Raw genomic sequence first — 16,306 nt, forward strand, 5'->3', positions numbered from 1 at the left:
TAACTGGGAGGCACCCCCAGTAGGGGCAGACTGACACCTCACACGGCCGGGTACTCCTCTCAGACAAAACTTCCAGAGAAACGATCAGACAGCAGCATTCACGGTTCAAGAAAATCCGCTGTTCTGCAGCCACCACTGCTGGTACCCAGGCAAACAGGGTCTGGAGTGGACCTCTAGCAAACTCCAACAGACCTGCAGCTGAGGGTCCTGTCTGTTAGAAGGAAAACTAACACACAGAAAGGACATCCACACCAAAAACCCATCTGTACATCACCATCATCAAAGACCAAAAGTAGATAAAACCACAAAGATGGGGAAAAAACAGAGCAGAAAAACTGGAAACTCTAAAAAGCAGAGTGCCTCTCCTCCTCCAAAGGAACGCAGCTCCTCACCAGCAACGAAACAAAGCTGCACGGAGAATGAGTTTGAAGAGTTGAGAGAGGAAGGCTTCAGACGATCAAACTACTCCGAGCTACAGGAGGAAATTCAAACCAAAGGCAAAGAAGTTGAAAACATCCCCTTTCTTAAGTGTATACACAGGTGGGATTTAGATGGGATGAGGGAGGAGGGGACACTTAAGTCAAGGGAACAGCCTGAGTAATGGCAATATATTCATGTATGAGAGAAGTAATAAGGAGAGCAGCCAGACTACAGCAGACAATTTCTCCTAGAGGGGGATTGTGGGAGGTTAAGGAGGAATCTTCTGGTGGCACAATCTTATAGAATAGTGGGTGTGCTCGGTTGTAGAGTGATGGGTGGGTGCCAAAGAGATGTGGAGGAGAAGAAGGTGGCAAAGCTCACAGGTGGGTCTCTCCACTGTGGAGAGAACTGGGTTGCTATCCTGAGTGCAAAGTCAGGAAGCAGTACACAAAACCACCCTTACTTCGGACACCAAATGCAATTCCAGGGTTTCTGGAGACCACTCTCAGTTTCCATAGTTCACTAGAAGGACTCACAGAACTCACTGAAAGCTGTTATATTCATGGTTTTGATTTATCACAGTGAAAGGTTACAGAATCAAATCAGTCAAGGGAAGTGATACATAGGGCAGTGTCCAGAAAAGTCCCCAACAAAGAACTGATTGTTCTCTTCCAGCATACTGTGGACAGCATTAGCTTTCCCAGTAACATTGTGAGGCAATATGCACAAAGTACTGCCAACCAGGGAAGCTCACCCACGGCTTGGTGCCCAGAGTTTTTATTGGGACTCAGTCACACAGACCTGGTTGATCACCCATGTGTTCGACCTCAGTCTCCAGCCCCACCAAAAGCACATTATTAGACTGCTGGTGTGGCCCAAGTCCCTCAGGTAGACAAAGATATGACATTCTAAGGGGTTAGAGAGTACCTCCCAGGGCCCAAGGAAAAAGCCAGGCTTCTCTTTGGGTATGGGCAATTTATTACTATACCCTGAGGTAACATATTTTGTTCTTCATTTTGTCCCCTTTTTCTTTTCTTCTTCTTCTCATTTCTGTCCTTTTCCAAAATTTTTAAGGTATAAATCTATGCCCAAACAGTCTATGCCCAGAAGACCCTCTCCTCTGCTGCTGTCCAGTCACTGTCATAGTGACTGGGTTCTATGTACTGAAAACAGGGTCAGTGGCGTCTCTTCATTCTAAGTTTGACAAACGCCGTAGAGTATGCTGGGAAAATTTCCTGGTGCCAGGACCCTGGAGAATGTTATTTGCAAGACAGTTTCCTCCTCAAGTTGAAAAAATACACAAACAAATACAAGTCACGTCAGAAACCAAGTACTAAAAGTCTGAATCCCATGGCAACATAGGGATTGCCCCTTTCCACTAGGGATAGAGCATGCTGAAGATTTATTCTGGGTCATATAGTCTCAAACAATGAGAGTTCTTAAAAATATTAAATTACCCTAAATAAATTGACTATGTGATTCAGGTAAGGCTGCCTCACAGCCTTAGAATAGGTCCTTTTAAAGCTCTCTCAGGTGTCTTTTTGTTTTATTTGAGATTCCTTTCTTTGCCACCCTGTTTCCTTCAGTGAATGCTTAGCCAGGGAAAGCCTTCTCAGAAAACAAGGAGATTTCACCACCTTGAGTCTTTGGTCTTCCTTAATTATCTTTAGAGATTTCTATAAGAGTAGCCTGCCTTAATTTTTTTTTTTTTTATTCTTTGGAAACATCAGACTGGGTCCAGCTTTGGGCTTATGCCTACCTTATAAATGCTAAAGGGCTTTATTTGCAAATAAATTACTTCCCACACACACTTGTCAAACTAAATCATAAGACACAAAAATAAAAGGACTTGAATTGACAAAAATGATAATTATTCACAAAGGGAAACCATTTCAAATGTGTTCCTACTTACCCACACCTACTTTGTGATCTTTGGTCCAAAAACCCTCTTAAATTAAGCGTTTTGCTTTCAGTGCACTTATCTCAGAATTGTGGAATGAAATAAATAGGGAACATAAATGGCATTATTTTAAAGTAATGCAATTTGTGTCTAGTATGGTCATGTGTGGTACTCTTACTTATTATGCTGAACTGTAATTTAAAATAGTTCATATCCTATATACTAAAAACTAACCCAGGGTTTTCTCCTACATTTTCAAAAATCATTATTATACATTCATATTGTCATTAACATTGATTATGCTGCCAGACAAGTGTTCTGCTTTATATATTTAATTAAATGTTTTATGTTTTGTACTTGCAGCTTGAGGTAATCCTAACATGAAGGGGACAATTTTGTAACTGCAAAAAAAAAAAAAAAAACCCAACACATATAATGAATAATATGTTTCCTGCTGCATAGAACATTTAAAAGCCAAAATTCCTGCCTCAAAATGTTTTCAGGCTAAGGAAATTATTAGGAAAATTAAATGCTTTTAAAATGTCAAGAGTGAGTTAGTTCACTTATTTGGTTTGAGTTTTGGTTTGTTTGATGTATTCATGAAACCTGTTCTTATAGATGAGTCTATTTTTGCTGAAGAGAAATTATGAAGGTTTATTAAATAGGTTATTTGTAATCCTTAAAAAATTAAAGATAATGTAAGTGCCCCAAAATAGGAGGCTGGTTGCATAATTATGGAGCATCCATACAATGTGGCCCATAAAAGTCAGGATGTAAAATATTTAATGACATAGAAAAATGTTTACTATATGTTAAGTGAAAAAATAAGATTATAATGTAGTATGCACAGAATACTCCTTATTTGATTAAGAAAAAGTATGTATTCTATGAATAAATAATATATGTCAATATGCACGGAAAACACTGAAAGGATGTTCATACCAGGTTAATAGTGGTTCTCTTTACATAAATTAGACATGGTTTGGAAGATCATAAATCATTAACTCTTAGAGACGAAGACACTTTGAGATCACTTAATTCAGTTGCTCATTAACTCACCAGATAACTCATTCCATATACCGATTGATCCAAATATTTGGGAGTTTTTTCTCAACTTGTGTCTGCCTCCCTGTAATTTCCACTAGCTGATCCTATGTCTGCCCTCTGGAGCAGTGGGGAATAAATTCAATTCTTTATACATGACTGCTTCAACTATTTAAAGACAACTCCCAGTTCTTCCTAAATCTTTTTTTCTTCAGGGCGACAGTTTATTCAGTCTTTCTTTATGGTTTCCCGACTCCTCCCATGGCCCCACCATACTTACCTGGAGGCCCGGGAGTTGTTTGCATCCCTCTAAAATGAGTCATCCACAGTAGACCCTGCATTCCAAGTGTTCTTTGGCCAGATAGAAGCCAGTAAACCTCTTTGTTCCTTTGATCTCTGCGTAGCAAAAGCTGCCATTCATATCAACTTTAAGTTAACTAAAACTCTTTCAGGAAGTTTCTGCATAAGCAACTATTAAGAACCATCTGATCCAATCTGAGTTTATTCTATTAATTATTTGAATCCAAAGCAGGACCCGTACAGCTACAACAATCTGTTTTTCAGCTTCTGGTCTTTATATTAATCCTTCATATGCCATATTTTACTTGTTTTAGTCCATATCCAAGTCTATCAAATACTGATATATTTTAGGAAATAAAAAATCTATAACATTTAGTATGGAAAATAAGGACCAGTACAAAATGGCAAAACCAAGGAAAAAAAGAAATTCAATAATATTATATATAGTAGAGTGGTTAGTCAAGAAAAGGACATAAAATATCCTTGCTTTTTCCCTGACTTTTATGAGCGGGTCTCATTATTGGGCTTTCAGTCCTGTACCTACACAGAAGCACTCCCCAATGATATAGCTTGGACAGACCTCCCTACATTTTCCTCTTCATAATTCCATCAAATATTATGGCTTCAGCAATTATAGCTAATTTGTAAGTCCCAAAACTACATATTTGAGTCTGACTCTTGAATGAAATTCCAATGCCAATTTTCAGTTACTTCCTCTGTGTTCTCTACTTGGATGCTCATCTATGCATCTCTAAAAAAACTGAAGTCACCATACTCTCCAAAGTTATCCCTTCTCCTTTGGTTTCTAATCTGTTTGTAATAATTCTGTCCTTCTTGCTGGACAGCTTTGCATTTTAATCAATTAATTCATTCACTCATCAAATATTACTGGGCACCTAAAATCTGTCTTGCACCAATGACTATGTGCTGAGGATATGGTGGTGAATTAAAGTTCTTTCCCACATAGAACCTCATTCTAGGCTACAAATTGTGTTATATAAGTGCAGTGATTTAAAATAAAATAAGAGAGAGAGCATAAGAGTGTTTGCTTTCCACATTTAATAAGTCTCCAAGGCCTTTCCCTTCACTTTTAATGTCTCTGGTATTTATCCTTATTCCTCAGATCCCACACTATCCAAGTTCTGCTTTCAATGTGCCTCATTTGACAAATGGCAAAAATGTCTTGGTTTAACCTTTGAAAAAATATGTATTGAGCCCTTACCATATGCTGGGCACTAGAATTGATACCGATCCCAAAATGATTTCTAAAAAATTTGCAATCTAGAAAGAGGGAGGAAACAAGCATCCAACCCACTTAAATACAAAACAAAATTGATAAACTCAGAAATTATACTCAACCAGCCATAGAAATTCACAAGATGGGGAGCTTCTGGAGAGGACTCAGTTAAAATGCTGCTTGAAGAATGGATGGGACCTTTACAATTTGAATTTGGGGAGGCAAAAGCATTCTCGGCAAAAGACTGGATGAGTCAGGAGAGGAATACCGAAAAGCACAAATGTCTGAATAATAGTGGGTGGTGCCATTTGCTGGGAGCTTAGGTTATTGGTAGAGGAAGCTGAGGTTAGGAAGGTAAACTGGGGCCATTCTGTGAAGAGTTTAAAAGGCTGGTTCAAGGAATTTGTATGTAATTCATTAAACTATGGAAAGCTATTTTCTTCTCTTTGGAATGTGCATGACCTTTCTGTTAATCTGTTTGTTTATAAAACACGAGATAACTGCTTTCCACTAACCTAGGATATTGGCATACGTGTTGGAACAGTACCTTATTATATGAAAGCTAAGTAAACCTTGGTAGATGGTGGTATGAATGTATTTATGTCCACAAAATTATGTTTCTGAGCTTTGGAGTATTTTAGGTTCCCATTATTTTGAAATTAGATAAAGGCTGCCAGTGAGACAATTTACAAAATTCTATTCTCTTAACTTTAAATAATGAAGAAAGAAAAGCATTCTCCTTCAGCATTTATTAAAATTCAACAAACTGGTAGAGTCTAAAAAACACAACAAATGTGACCACAAAATTTTAGTAGAGTATCTTCAGATGTTAATGAATGTCTGAATGAAAATACCATAAATATGGTTTCTTCTAAATATATGCAAATAATTACCCATTTCTAGAATGAAACATTAGTTTCCAAAGAAGCAATTTGTCTTTCTAAACAAAAAAGACTGAATTGTTTAATTTAAATTTTGCATCAAGTTACAAAAGGAAATTCCCATTTGAACTGGTTTATTTCAAAAGCAAATAAACCAGTTGAGGTTTTCAAATATAGAATTATATGTATTGTGTTGATGACTTGTCATAACAAACAACATTCTGGTGTAACTTCTTATTCTGTACATGGACAATCTTCAAAGTATGGAATTGGTAATGAGTATAGCACTTTGTACTATATGGAGTAGATTTGAAACCCAATAAGATTTCAAAATTGGCCAATTTTACCAAGAAAACATGAAGAAAGGTTTCCATGGATTCAGAGAATCAATAGTGCCCTCTAAAGGAAATCTATGTGAGGTACATTCAATATCTAGGTTTAATTCAGCACTTATTCCACGAAAATGCTACTTAATTGTAACTTATAATAATACAGATTAAAAATTACAAAAAGAATGCAGGCCAGCCCTCGTCATAAGTATCACAAGTAGCTGTCTACACCAATGCTGGACTGGCTGGAAAGTTCCTAGAAAGGGAAAAGGGGATAATTTCCAAGTAGAGGATTAGACATCCTAGGATTTGGAGAGATTGGAACCCCAGAAGCAGATCCAAGTAGGTATCTTGGGAAAACGTGCTACACTGAAGAAAATATCTGCAGAATTGAATGCTGAGAAAGTCAGCTTTTGCCCAGGGCAATCGCTGAAAACCTGTGTAATGGGAAAGATAGACAAATTAGCTGAATTAGAAGAGGGCAGGCAGTGTAGCCTGGCTGAAACCTATGAGCATGAAAAGAAAAAGTGATATGAAACATTTATGGATTTTTATTTGTCCATCTAATTTTGTGGTTTATGTTTTTGCTTCTGTCCATTTTTCAAACACACACAGATCCATTCACAAATAGCTTGATAATGTCACAAGAAATATTGGGTAAAACCATATATTGCTATTGCCAATTAGGAGCAGAGCAAGTCTTGGCGATTACTATCTGCCTTACAGACATTAAAAAGTCAGTGAGTACAGAAGATTATTAACTCCAGATATTAATGGCTGCAGCAGAGTTACTGTCATAATGAGATGGTTGGGAATGAAAACACTTCATTTATTGTTACCAAAACTACACGTATAGAGCACCGTTTACATTTTTAAAACTTTTCCTCCAGAGTTCAGGTCCAGCTTTATCAGATAACAAAGATCACAGAGTAGGCTGGCACTTAGCATGTACACCTTTAGAAAACTTACCCTGAAATATTGGACAACTTACCCTGACATATTACTATACATATATCACTGCACCTGAGCCTCAAAATAACCCATGGGGTTGGCAGAGCAGCTACTATAATAGCAGAGCAAGACAAAAAAAAATCTTGTGTAGCATGAGTCATATTATGTGGGAAAATTAATTTTCCAATATCTATTTTTCTACTTATTGATTGGAATATTAAAACACTTGAAGATATACTAGGTTAAATGTTAATGGAAATAAAAAAATCTGCTAAGATGATACCGCGGCATCAACCACAGTCAGCAAGCTGTTCCCCAGCTTTTGGGACAATCCAGGTTAAATGGCACATTTCAGCAGAGAAGCTGTGGTAAGTAGAGCAAGGGGACAGCACTGCACCATCTTAATTAGATGTGACACATTAGTCTGAAGTAATCTGAGAATTAAGGCAAATAGAGCCATCTTTAGCAGGTTCCTCAAAATAAGACCAAAGCTACAAGTTGTGTCATCAGAGCAGAAGGACGGCAGGAGCTGCTGGAAGCAGCCGACTGTTATCACCACATCACATCGACTCACAGGCCTCCTAGGGTGTATTTGGAACTTCACAGGCTACAGTTCAAAGGGACTTTAAATGTTCGTTTAGGTTTTCCTTCCAATGGCTCTTAAAAGAGAAATCCCAGAGAGCATAGATTCCTTTAAATCTCCAGGGCAGGAGGTAACACAAAACCCCTCCTCCTATAATTTATTATTTTTAGCTAAGAGGCTAATTTAAAGGAGGAGCCAAAGACGTACTTGTAGGGAGTTTATCACCACCATAGCATGGCACAGTGGCTGGCTGGGCAGGAACCATAGGATTCCTTAGGTCTGACTGCCCTGTCTCCAGTGTGTAATGGAAGAGATATGTGCAGCATTCTCTCAGCATTTTCAGAATTCCCTTCTGCAACCAAGGCCCTGCTCAAGAACAATGGCTCTAGATGAAGTTTGCTGCTCATAGGTGCTTCTGGATGAATAAGCAAGAACGTTTCTAGCCTGGGCAACAGACACAGCCTAGGTACAAGTGAGTGTTGGAGAAGCTGCCTTCAGTACCCTGGTCATCAGCCACAGCCCTGAGTCTGAGGAAGGGGCTGTTGTGTTCCTGCTGATGCCCACAAAAACTGAGGCTTATCACTGCCACAACCCAGCTCCACTTGTCCTGTTAGCTATTTTTATTATACTGTACTATATGGTCATCAGTACTTGGACACAGACAAAAATGGCACGGACAGAATTCCACATGGTTAGGCAGGGCAAGTTATTAAAATCCCCAATCGGCTGCTAGCAAAACTAACAGAGGAGTTAAATAACTGGACCTGAGGACACTGCTAGCGAACAACCCTGTTTCCATCCTTTAAGCCAATGCTCTTTGCTTTTCGTCACTTACACACTTTACTTTGGGTCATGTGTCAATGAGGCAATCCAATAAAATAACAAACACTCAAGGGAGGAGAGCAGAAGTACTTCCCCTTAGACTCTCCTCTCTAAGATCTTTCTGGAGATATCTTAAAATGGTCACTGTCTTCGTAAAAATTTTAGGCTGGAAAGGACAGAATTTTGTTGTGATTTTTAGGTTGACGAAAAGGAGTAAATGTACATCTTTTAGTGTCTCCCATGGGATGTTCAGAGTACATACCCACAGAATCTTTTGGGTGTTTATGAAAACTGGCCAGGATAACAGGGTTCTGCTACGTGTCAGGATGGGGGAGGGTGCTGCTGGGAGACAGGTCTTGAAGGGTACTACATCGATAAAGGAAAGTCATCTGTATGAAAACCCTCTGTCAAAGTCACTGCAGTTATTAAACTATGGAGTCATTCAGGATGTTTCCTGTGAACAATGGAGCAGTTATTCTCATAAATTTTAGTTTTATTTTACTAGATTCAAGCAGCATTTTGGTGTCCAGAAAAACAGGAGCCCTGGGAAAGTTTTGAAGGTCTTGTGAGATAGGACAAGGAAATAATAGTCAATGGGGCTGTGTACCTAAATGAGCATTGGTCCAGAGTATTCACGGCAACAATAGCTTACTCGGTCTTCTGATAAAGAGAAAGAAACTAAATCCTGAAAAATATTTCTAGAGTCTTACTCATTACAGGGGCAATCAATGGTGTTAGAGAAACTTCAGCCCTAGTTTCTTCTGCCTACTGTGACCTGTTGTCACCATCCTTGTGGAAAATTCCTGGAAAGGGAAAAGGTGATGATTCATGAGTAAAGGATTGAACACACTGAATTCTCAGAGATAGGAAACCCAGAAGTTAAGAAGTGTCATTTGGCCTCCATTAGTCTATTTAATCCCAGTAGCTTAAGGTTGTATTAATCAGGAAAACATACTTTTATGAGTATCAAAAATTGGAAAGCTAAAAACGACATTGCTGGAATGTAGGGTCCTGGAAACTATCTTCCTCCCATTTGGGGCATTTTTCTGCTGGCAACCAAGACTGTGGGGACCGGCAAATACAGTTTGCAGCTGCTTCAGGGGCAGCAGGAGCCAAACTCTGGACTCCGGTGTCCAGCGACTGTGGTGATGTTGGCTTTCTAATTCTGGTCTTTTATTGTCTGAGTTGTAGCTGGACGATGCATTCTTGAAGTCAGGTGGCCTCCTGATTGTAGTAGAAAAGTGATTCCCCTGTAGGTGGTCAGCCACTGTTCTATGAATCACACCCAGAAGCCCAATGTAGAGCCTGCTCCTCCAGTTCTTCCAGTTTCATAAGCACCTCACTCCTTGTATTAAATCCTTTCTGTTTAAAATATCGAGAGGTTTCTGTCTTAGGTACTATGCTGTCTGATGCACAGAGTACTAGGAAAAACAAAAGAGACCTACACTAAACATGTTCTGTTGGTATTTTCATGTCAGTAATAAAGAAATAAAATCTAGGTAAACAAAGAATCTACTAAGGAGAAAAAATCTGAATTAAAGTTATCTGTAACACTTAATACCAAGAGAATTGGCACGGTATCAAATTTGGGAAAAGTGCATGTCCCTAAGATTTATAACCCATAGTTGCATAACACGGACTCTGAGAAGCTTGCAATAAAGAAGTATGCTTAATTTTGTTTGCCCAAGTGTTTCCTAAATTAATTTCAGAATGACAGTCATTATTTGGGAAATACTAATTTATTTAATTATGAGGGAAAAAGTACAGTGTCAATATAACTAAGAAGACATTTGAAACATCAAAAACAAAAGATCGAAATTTACTAAGTGAAGACAGATACAGAAGAAAAACCAGTAAGCAGTAAAACCAACAGAGTTAAAGTCTAAGTAACTGTTAATACAGTTATTAAATTTAGTATGCATATCAAGTAAAAGTCTTGAAAGGGAATGTAAAGTAATAATAATAACAATATGAATTTACATTCCTATAACATTTGAACAAAAACTAGCAAATGGGAAAGGGGGAATGAAGAAAATAGGATAATTTTTATATCTTCCACTGAGAGGGTCAACAGATTTGGGTTATTCTTGACACAGAGAGAAAAATTTAGGAAATAAATAACTGAGTGAATAAGTGTTTAATGATGAGGTAATATAAAAGTACTATGATTAATAACATTCAAATCAATAGACAGAAAAAACAAAACCTAACAGAGGAAAAAAAAAATCAAGAACTTCAAGTATTAGCTGGTTAATGTTAAACAAAACCCAGCAGTGACAACTCTAAGTGTAACAAGCAAAAAACACTTATGCTGGCTTTTAAAGAAATCCAAATATATGCTCTTTATAAGAACATATCAAAGACAAAACCATATAGAAGGCATAAAATAAATCAAGGGATGAACAAAAACATGAGACATGCAAACCAAAGAGAAGTAGGGGGTCTTGATGTCAACACCAAAATAAAATTCAAGGTAAAAGAAATTACTTGAAGCAAAAGGGAGACTTTTATGTTGCCAAAAATTACACAATAATGACAAAGGGAAGTGATACTATTTTCTCCCTCTGAGTGCTCCCCCTGGTAAGTGTTAAGTGTTAAGGTGCACCTCCAGAAGTGCCTCCCCTTAGCTCTCATTTGTTCCTTCCACAGGGTTAACTTATTTGATCAGTGAAATCAGAAAAGGCTCATTCTGCATTCGTGGACTCCTCTCATTGACACACTCGCTTACCCATCTGAAAACAGCGTGAGTTCTGTGTGGAAACCTCCCTGAATCATACAATGGTAAAATTAAAGTCTGGCTTTGGAAAAATTCAGCCCTCCCACCTAAGCCATCCAATGAACAATAAAACAGTGTGCTTGCTATGCAGACACCACTTCAAGATACACTCCCAAGCATGCTCTTCCAATCACATTGTTGTTCCTATCCCTACCATTTAAAAATTCTGGGGCAACCGCCTTTTCTCATCTACCTTTATTTATGACTAAATAAAGTGAGTAAGTAGTGGAAAGTCTGTTTTGGTTAGAAATTCAGTCCTGAATTAGAGAAGTCCCCTAATTCAGCGTAGCATGCAAAGAAGCTAATATTTCATCCGATCCAATCCAATTTGAGTATCTTTCTCAATTAGTTTATAAACTGGAAAGGAAAGAGTTGTGAGTAATTAACACCCTCCAAACCTCCAAAATGGGGACCATTAACTTTATTGAAAATACATTAAAGAAATATATAAGAAGAAATTGACAAAATCACATTTTATTTTCATTTTTATTTGTAAATAAATAGAGAGGGGGTCTTGCTATGTTGACCAGGCCTCAAGTGATCCTCCCATCTTGGCCTCCCAAAGTACTAGGATTACAGGAGTAAACCACCATGCCTGGCTGACAAAATAACATTTTTAAAAGGAAATGAATGCTCTCTTTCAATCTTTAATTGAGCAAAAGGACAAAGAGCAGAACTGAAATTTGTATTCTACAGAGAGTTCTCATTCTTTTCATGTATTCATTAAAAAAAAATCTGCAAAATTGATCATATACTAAGCTCCAAATAGAATCTCAATAAATTTCAAAAAGTAACAATTCTACTTGCCATATTCTCTAACTATAAAAATAAAATCAGAAATTAACAATACAAGACAATGACAAAATAAAATTTTAAATGGAACCGAAATATAAAATAATCTTAACCGTCTGGTCACAGAGGTAATTAAAATCACAGTTTAAGATACTGGAATTGTATCAGATGCCTCCTGTGTACCACCTCACATCCTCTTGGTCTCATCTCTGATTCCAGTTATATTTGTGGCAAATATTTCCATATAGGTTGCAAACTGTTTTGTGCACAGGGCAGCTCACCTAAAGAGTTAGTCATACACAGCACTCATGGATTCTCAAGTAGGATTTGTGAGAAGGAGTCAATGGAGAAATACTTCTCCCCTTTGTCTTTTGAGGAGACAGTTCCAAGACACATTCAGTACAATCCTCAGAATGTCCTTATCAATTCACTAATGAACGCACATATTGGAGTTCCCTCCTTTCCTTGTTTTCTCTGGCCCCTCACTCCCACTTTCTGGGATCACTTCCCCAGCCAACTACTTGTACACAAGCTCTTGTCCCAGGCTTACCTTTCCCTTTCCCTGGAACATAAGTAAGTCAAGTACAGTCCTGAAAAGCGAACCATCAGGGTGGTATCTGGAGCCAAATTTACCAGTCAGATGGCGAAAAGAATTTCACTGTGGTGGGATGACTTCAAATAACAGAGAGATGACTGGGGATGTTACTGCAACAAGATTGCCTATAAGCACTGAATATATTTAACTACAGGATAAAGACTAAAGCAAATGCAGAATAAAGTATCAGAACAGAGTGCAAATGTTTTATGTCTTGGTGTGAAAATTACAAAACTAATAAAAGTTGGGAAGAAAAAGGAGAAAAAATAGCAGCTAAAATAAGTATATTGCTTTCCTTATTTGTAATAGTTTAGAGTTGAAAGGTATCATTTAAAGCTGACAAACCAAGTCGTAGAAATATAAAAATATTTAACAGTATAAAGAATAAGAAAGACAATATTATATTATCAACTAAAATCTATTGTTGAAGAGAAGGAGTCATGAAAAAGAAACACACTAATTTTCAACACTGCTGAATATGGAACTTATAGATACTGCCCAAAATAATAGAAGATCAAAGGTATTAGGCACGAGAAAAAACCCAACAGACTTTTCTTAATATCAGAAAAAAATACACACACAAAAGAAGATAAACCATATAGTGAAAGATATTTTAAGCACTGCTAAAGCAGAGTACATAAAATAATACGATGGAATAAAGATCAAATGTATCTGAATATCAATAAATGTCAAGCTACTGAACTTACACATTGAAAAAAAGATTTTCAGACTGGATCACAAAACCGTCCAACTCTGTTTTATACAAGATACACACCTAAAACAAAACGATCCAGAAAGGTTACAAATAAATACTAGGCAAGCATCCCTCAAAATAAAAATAGAATCAAGATCTTAATATCAAAAAAGGTAGAATTCAGACCAAAAAGCAAACAATAATCTACAAAAATAAGGACTTTCTTAAAGCCAAAGGGCACAATTTACAGTGAGGGTATAATTATGAATCTTTTATGCATCAAATAACACTCTTGCATATTAAATAAAACAACCATTACGGAAATTACAAGGAGAAACAGAAATACATTCTACTAACATAATTCACCACATTACATTGAGACAATCATAGCCTATCTGTGGCCACCAAAAAAGCGTACGAAAAACAACTGAACAGCCAGTTTTTATTATAAATACTCAAGTAAAATGGGAAAATATGTATATTTGCCTAACATAATAAATCTATCTCAGCCCAAAAGTCAGCATCATGCTTAAAGGGAAAAGAGGAGAAGGCAAACCAACTAAAAAATATGTACAAGACAATTATGACCTCTATCACCATTATTATACAATACTGTGCTGGAGGAAGAAGCCAATGCAATTAGCCAAGAGAAAGAAATTAGAGAGCTTTAAAATGGAAATGAGGACTTAAAACTATCATTATCAAAATTATTATGTACCTGGAAAACTAAAAAAAAGCTTTTACTTATACAAATACTAATGAGATAAGATATGAAAGACCACATTAACAATGGCAACACAAAGGATTAAAAATCTATAGAATCACAAGAAATGTGTAAGACCTATACAAAAACAATAACTACAACAAAACTTTAAAACATTACTGAAGTATAGAGAAGAATTAAACAAATGGAAACATATACTATATTCTTTGATAGGTAGGCCAAACATTATAAAAGCATGGATATAATATTTAAATAAAAGCACCAAAATGTTTTTTTAAAAAGCTAAACAAAATGATACTAAAGTTTATAGGCAAAATGTATACATAAAGGAATGAAAAACTTGAGATGAGTAACAGGTTGGAGAGTCTAGTGTCACTAAATATTAAAATATAATTTACAGTTTCAAACATTAAAATAGGGTGATACTGGCACATGAATAAACAGGCAACCAGTGGAACAGAATAAAAATTCCAGAAATAGATCCAAATACATAAAATAATTTAGTATATAATAAAGGTGTAATTTCTAATCAAACTCAAAGACAGGCTATTTAACAAATGGTATCAGGCTAGGTGGATTGCCACTTGGAAAAAATTAGTTAAAGCTGTATCTCACAGTATATACATGTATAAACTCTATAGAAAATAAAATTTAGAATGTTAGATAAAAATTAGAGAATCCTTTTATAACCCTAGAATGATTAAAAATAAATGACTGATAAATTTTACATAAAATAAAAAAGTAAGCATGGTAAAAAGAAAAAAATACAATAAGCAAAATCAAAAGATAAGAGATGATTTGGAAGAAAAGTTTTCAAGTCACATCACAGGTAATTGACTAATCTATCTAATATATAACTCAATCTTGGAGATAAAGATCAATAATCTAATGGTAAAATGGGGAAAGAATATGAATAGGTAGTTCAGAAGTGTATGGCTCTTAAATGCAATCTCCAATTAAGGGAAATGCAAATTTCCTTACAAATACTGAGCTATCTATCAAAAGGGCATAACAGGCACTTACACTGATGAGTGTGTAAATTGGTTAAAACCATGGTGGATAAAATTGTAGTATCTGTTAAACTAACAAATGCTATACCTTCTGATCCATCAATTCCATTTCTGGAAATTTCTCCTACAGCTATACTTACACACAAGTAAAACTAATGTACAAAGTCATTTAATGAAGCATTATCTGTAATAGCAAAGACTGGAAGCAACCCAAATACCTATCACAGGAGGACTGGTAAATTAATGCTGGTATATCCATAAAAATTGATTAGCATGAAGCTATCTCTTAAAAGTGAAGAGGCTTTCTATGTAATGATATGAAAGGATCACGGTATTGCTCTCCTAAGGCTGCTGTAACAAATTACCGCAAACTGGGTAGCTTTAAAACAACAGAAATTAGAATATTCTCTTACAGTTCTGGAGACTAGAAGTCTGGAATCAAGGTGTTGGCCGGGTCATATTTCCTTGAAAGGCCCTAGGAAAGATGCTTCTTTCTGAGCTTCGCATGGTTGCTGGCAATTCTTGGTGTTCCTTGGCTTGTAGACATCACTCCAGTTTGCCTCCATCTTCACAAGGCATTCTCCTCTGCACTAGGGCTTGATTAAATAACTGGGTACTACAGCTAGTCAAGTTGACATATAGACTAACCATCATAATAAGAAATATAATGAATAAAAAATAAATCAACATACATAATAGTATATAAAATATGCCATATTTACAAGATGGAAATAATGACAATTCATACTGTATTTGCACAAATTTTGGAAATGTCACTGGTTCTCAAGAAACCAATGAAAATAGTTTTTTTTAATATTTATATACATTCATAACTAGTTAGATTAAGGACAGGGAAAGGAACAAGAATGTATTGTATACCTTTCCATATCATTTTTGATTTCTGAATCATGGAGTGTATTACCTAGCCAAAATGTTTGATTTTTAAAAAAGAACATAAAATAGTAAGATATGTGGTGCTGATACAGAAAAAGAAGGATCATTAGAACAAGATACAAAGTCCAGAAGTGTACACGTACATACATGGACACACACACACACACACACACACACACACACACAACCAAAAATGGCATTTTGGATGAGCTGGTTGAACTTTAGGTTAATTTTATGTTCTTTTGCTTATCTGTATTGTCTATTTCCTGTATCAGCTTGTTTCTTTTGCATGAATAGAAAAACAATTTAAAATGTCTTTAATACCACTTGGCAAGTTTGGCAGAGGCAAACAAT

The 16,306-nt window shown here is 36.4% G+C and overlaps 1 long non-coding RNA gene across 14 annotated transcripts in view; it reads left to right on the forward strand.

Moving 5' to 3' along the window:
• LOC134730605 (uncharacterized) overlaps positions 1-16,306 on the forward strand; it is a 114,795-nt gene that overhangs the window by 39,987 nt on the left and 58,502 nt on the right. For all 14 annotated transcript variants that reach the window (XR_010112460.1, XR_010112456.1, XR_010112455.1 and 11 more), the window contains exon 4: positions 11,117-11,210. This is a non-coding gene — a long non-coding RNA (uncharacterized LOC134730605). The remainder of the gene's footprint in view (positions 1-11,116; positions 11,211-16,306) is intronic.

The sequence above is a fragment of the Pan paniscus genome, chromosome 5, assembly GCF_029289425.2.
Source record: "Pan paniscus chromosome 5, NHGRI_mPanPan1-v2.0_pri, whole genome shotgun sequence".
In the NCBI taxonomy this organism is placed as follows: Eukaryota; Metazoa; Chordata; class Mammalia; order Primates; family Hominidae; genus Pan; species Pan paniscus.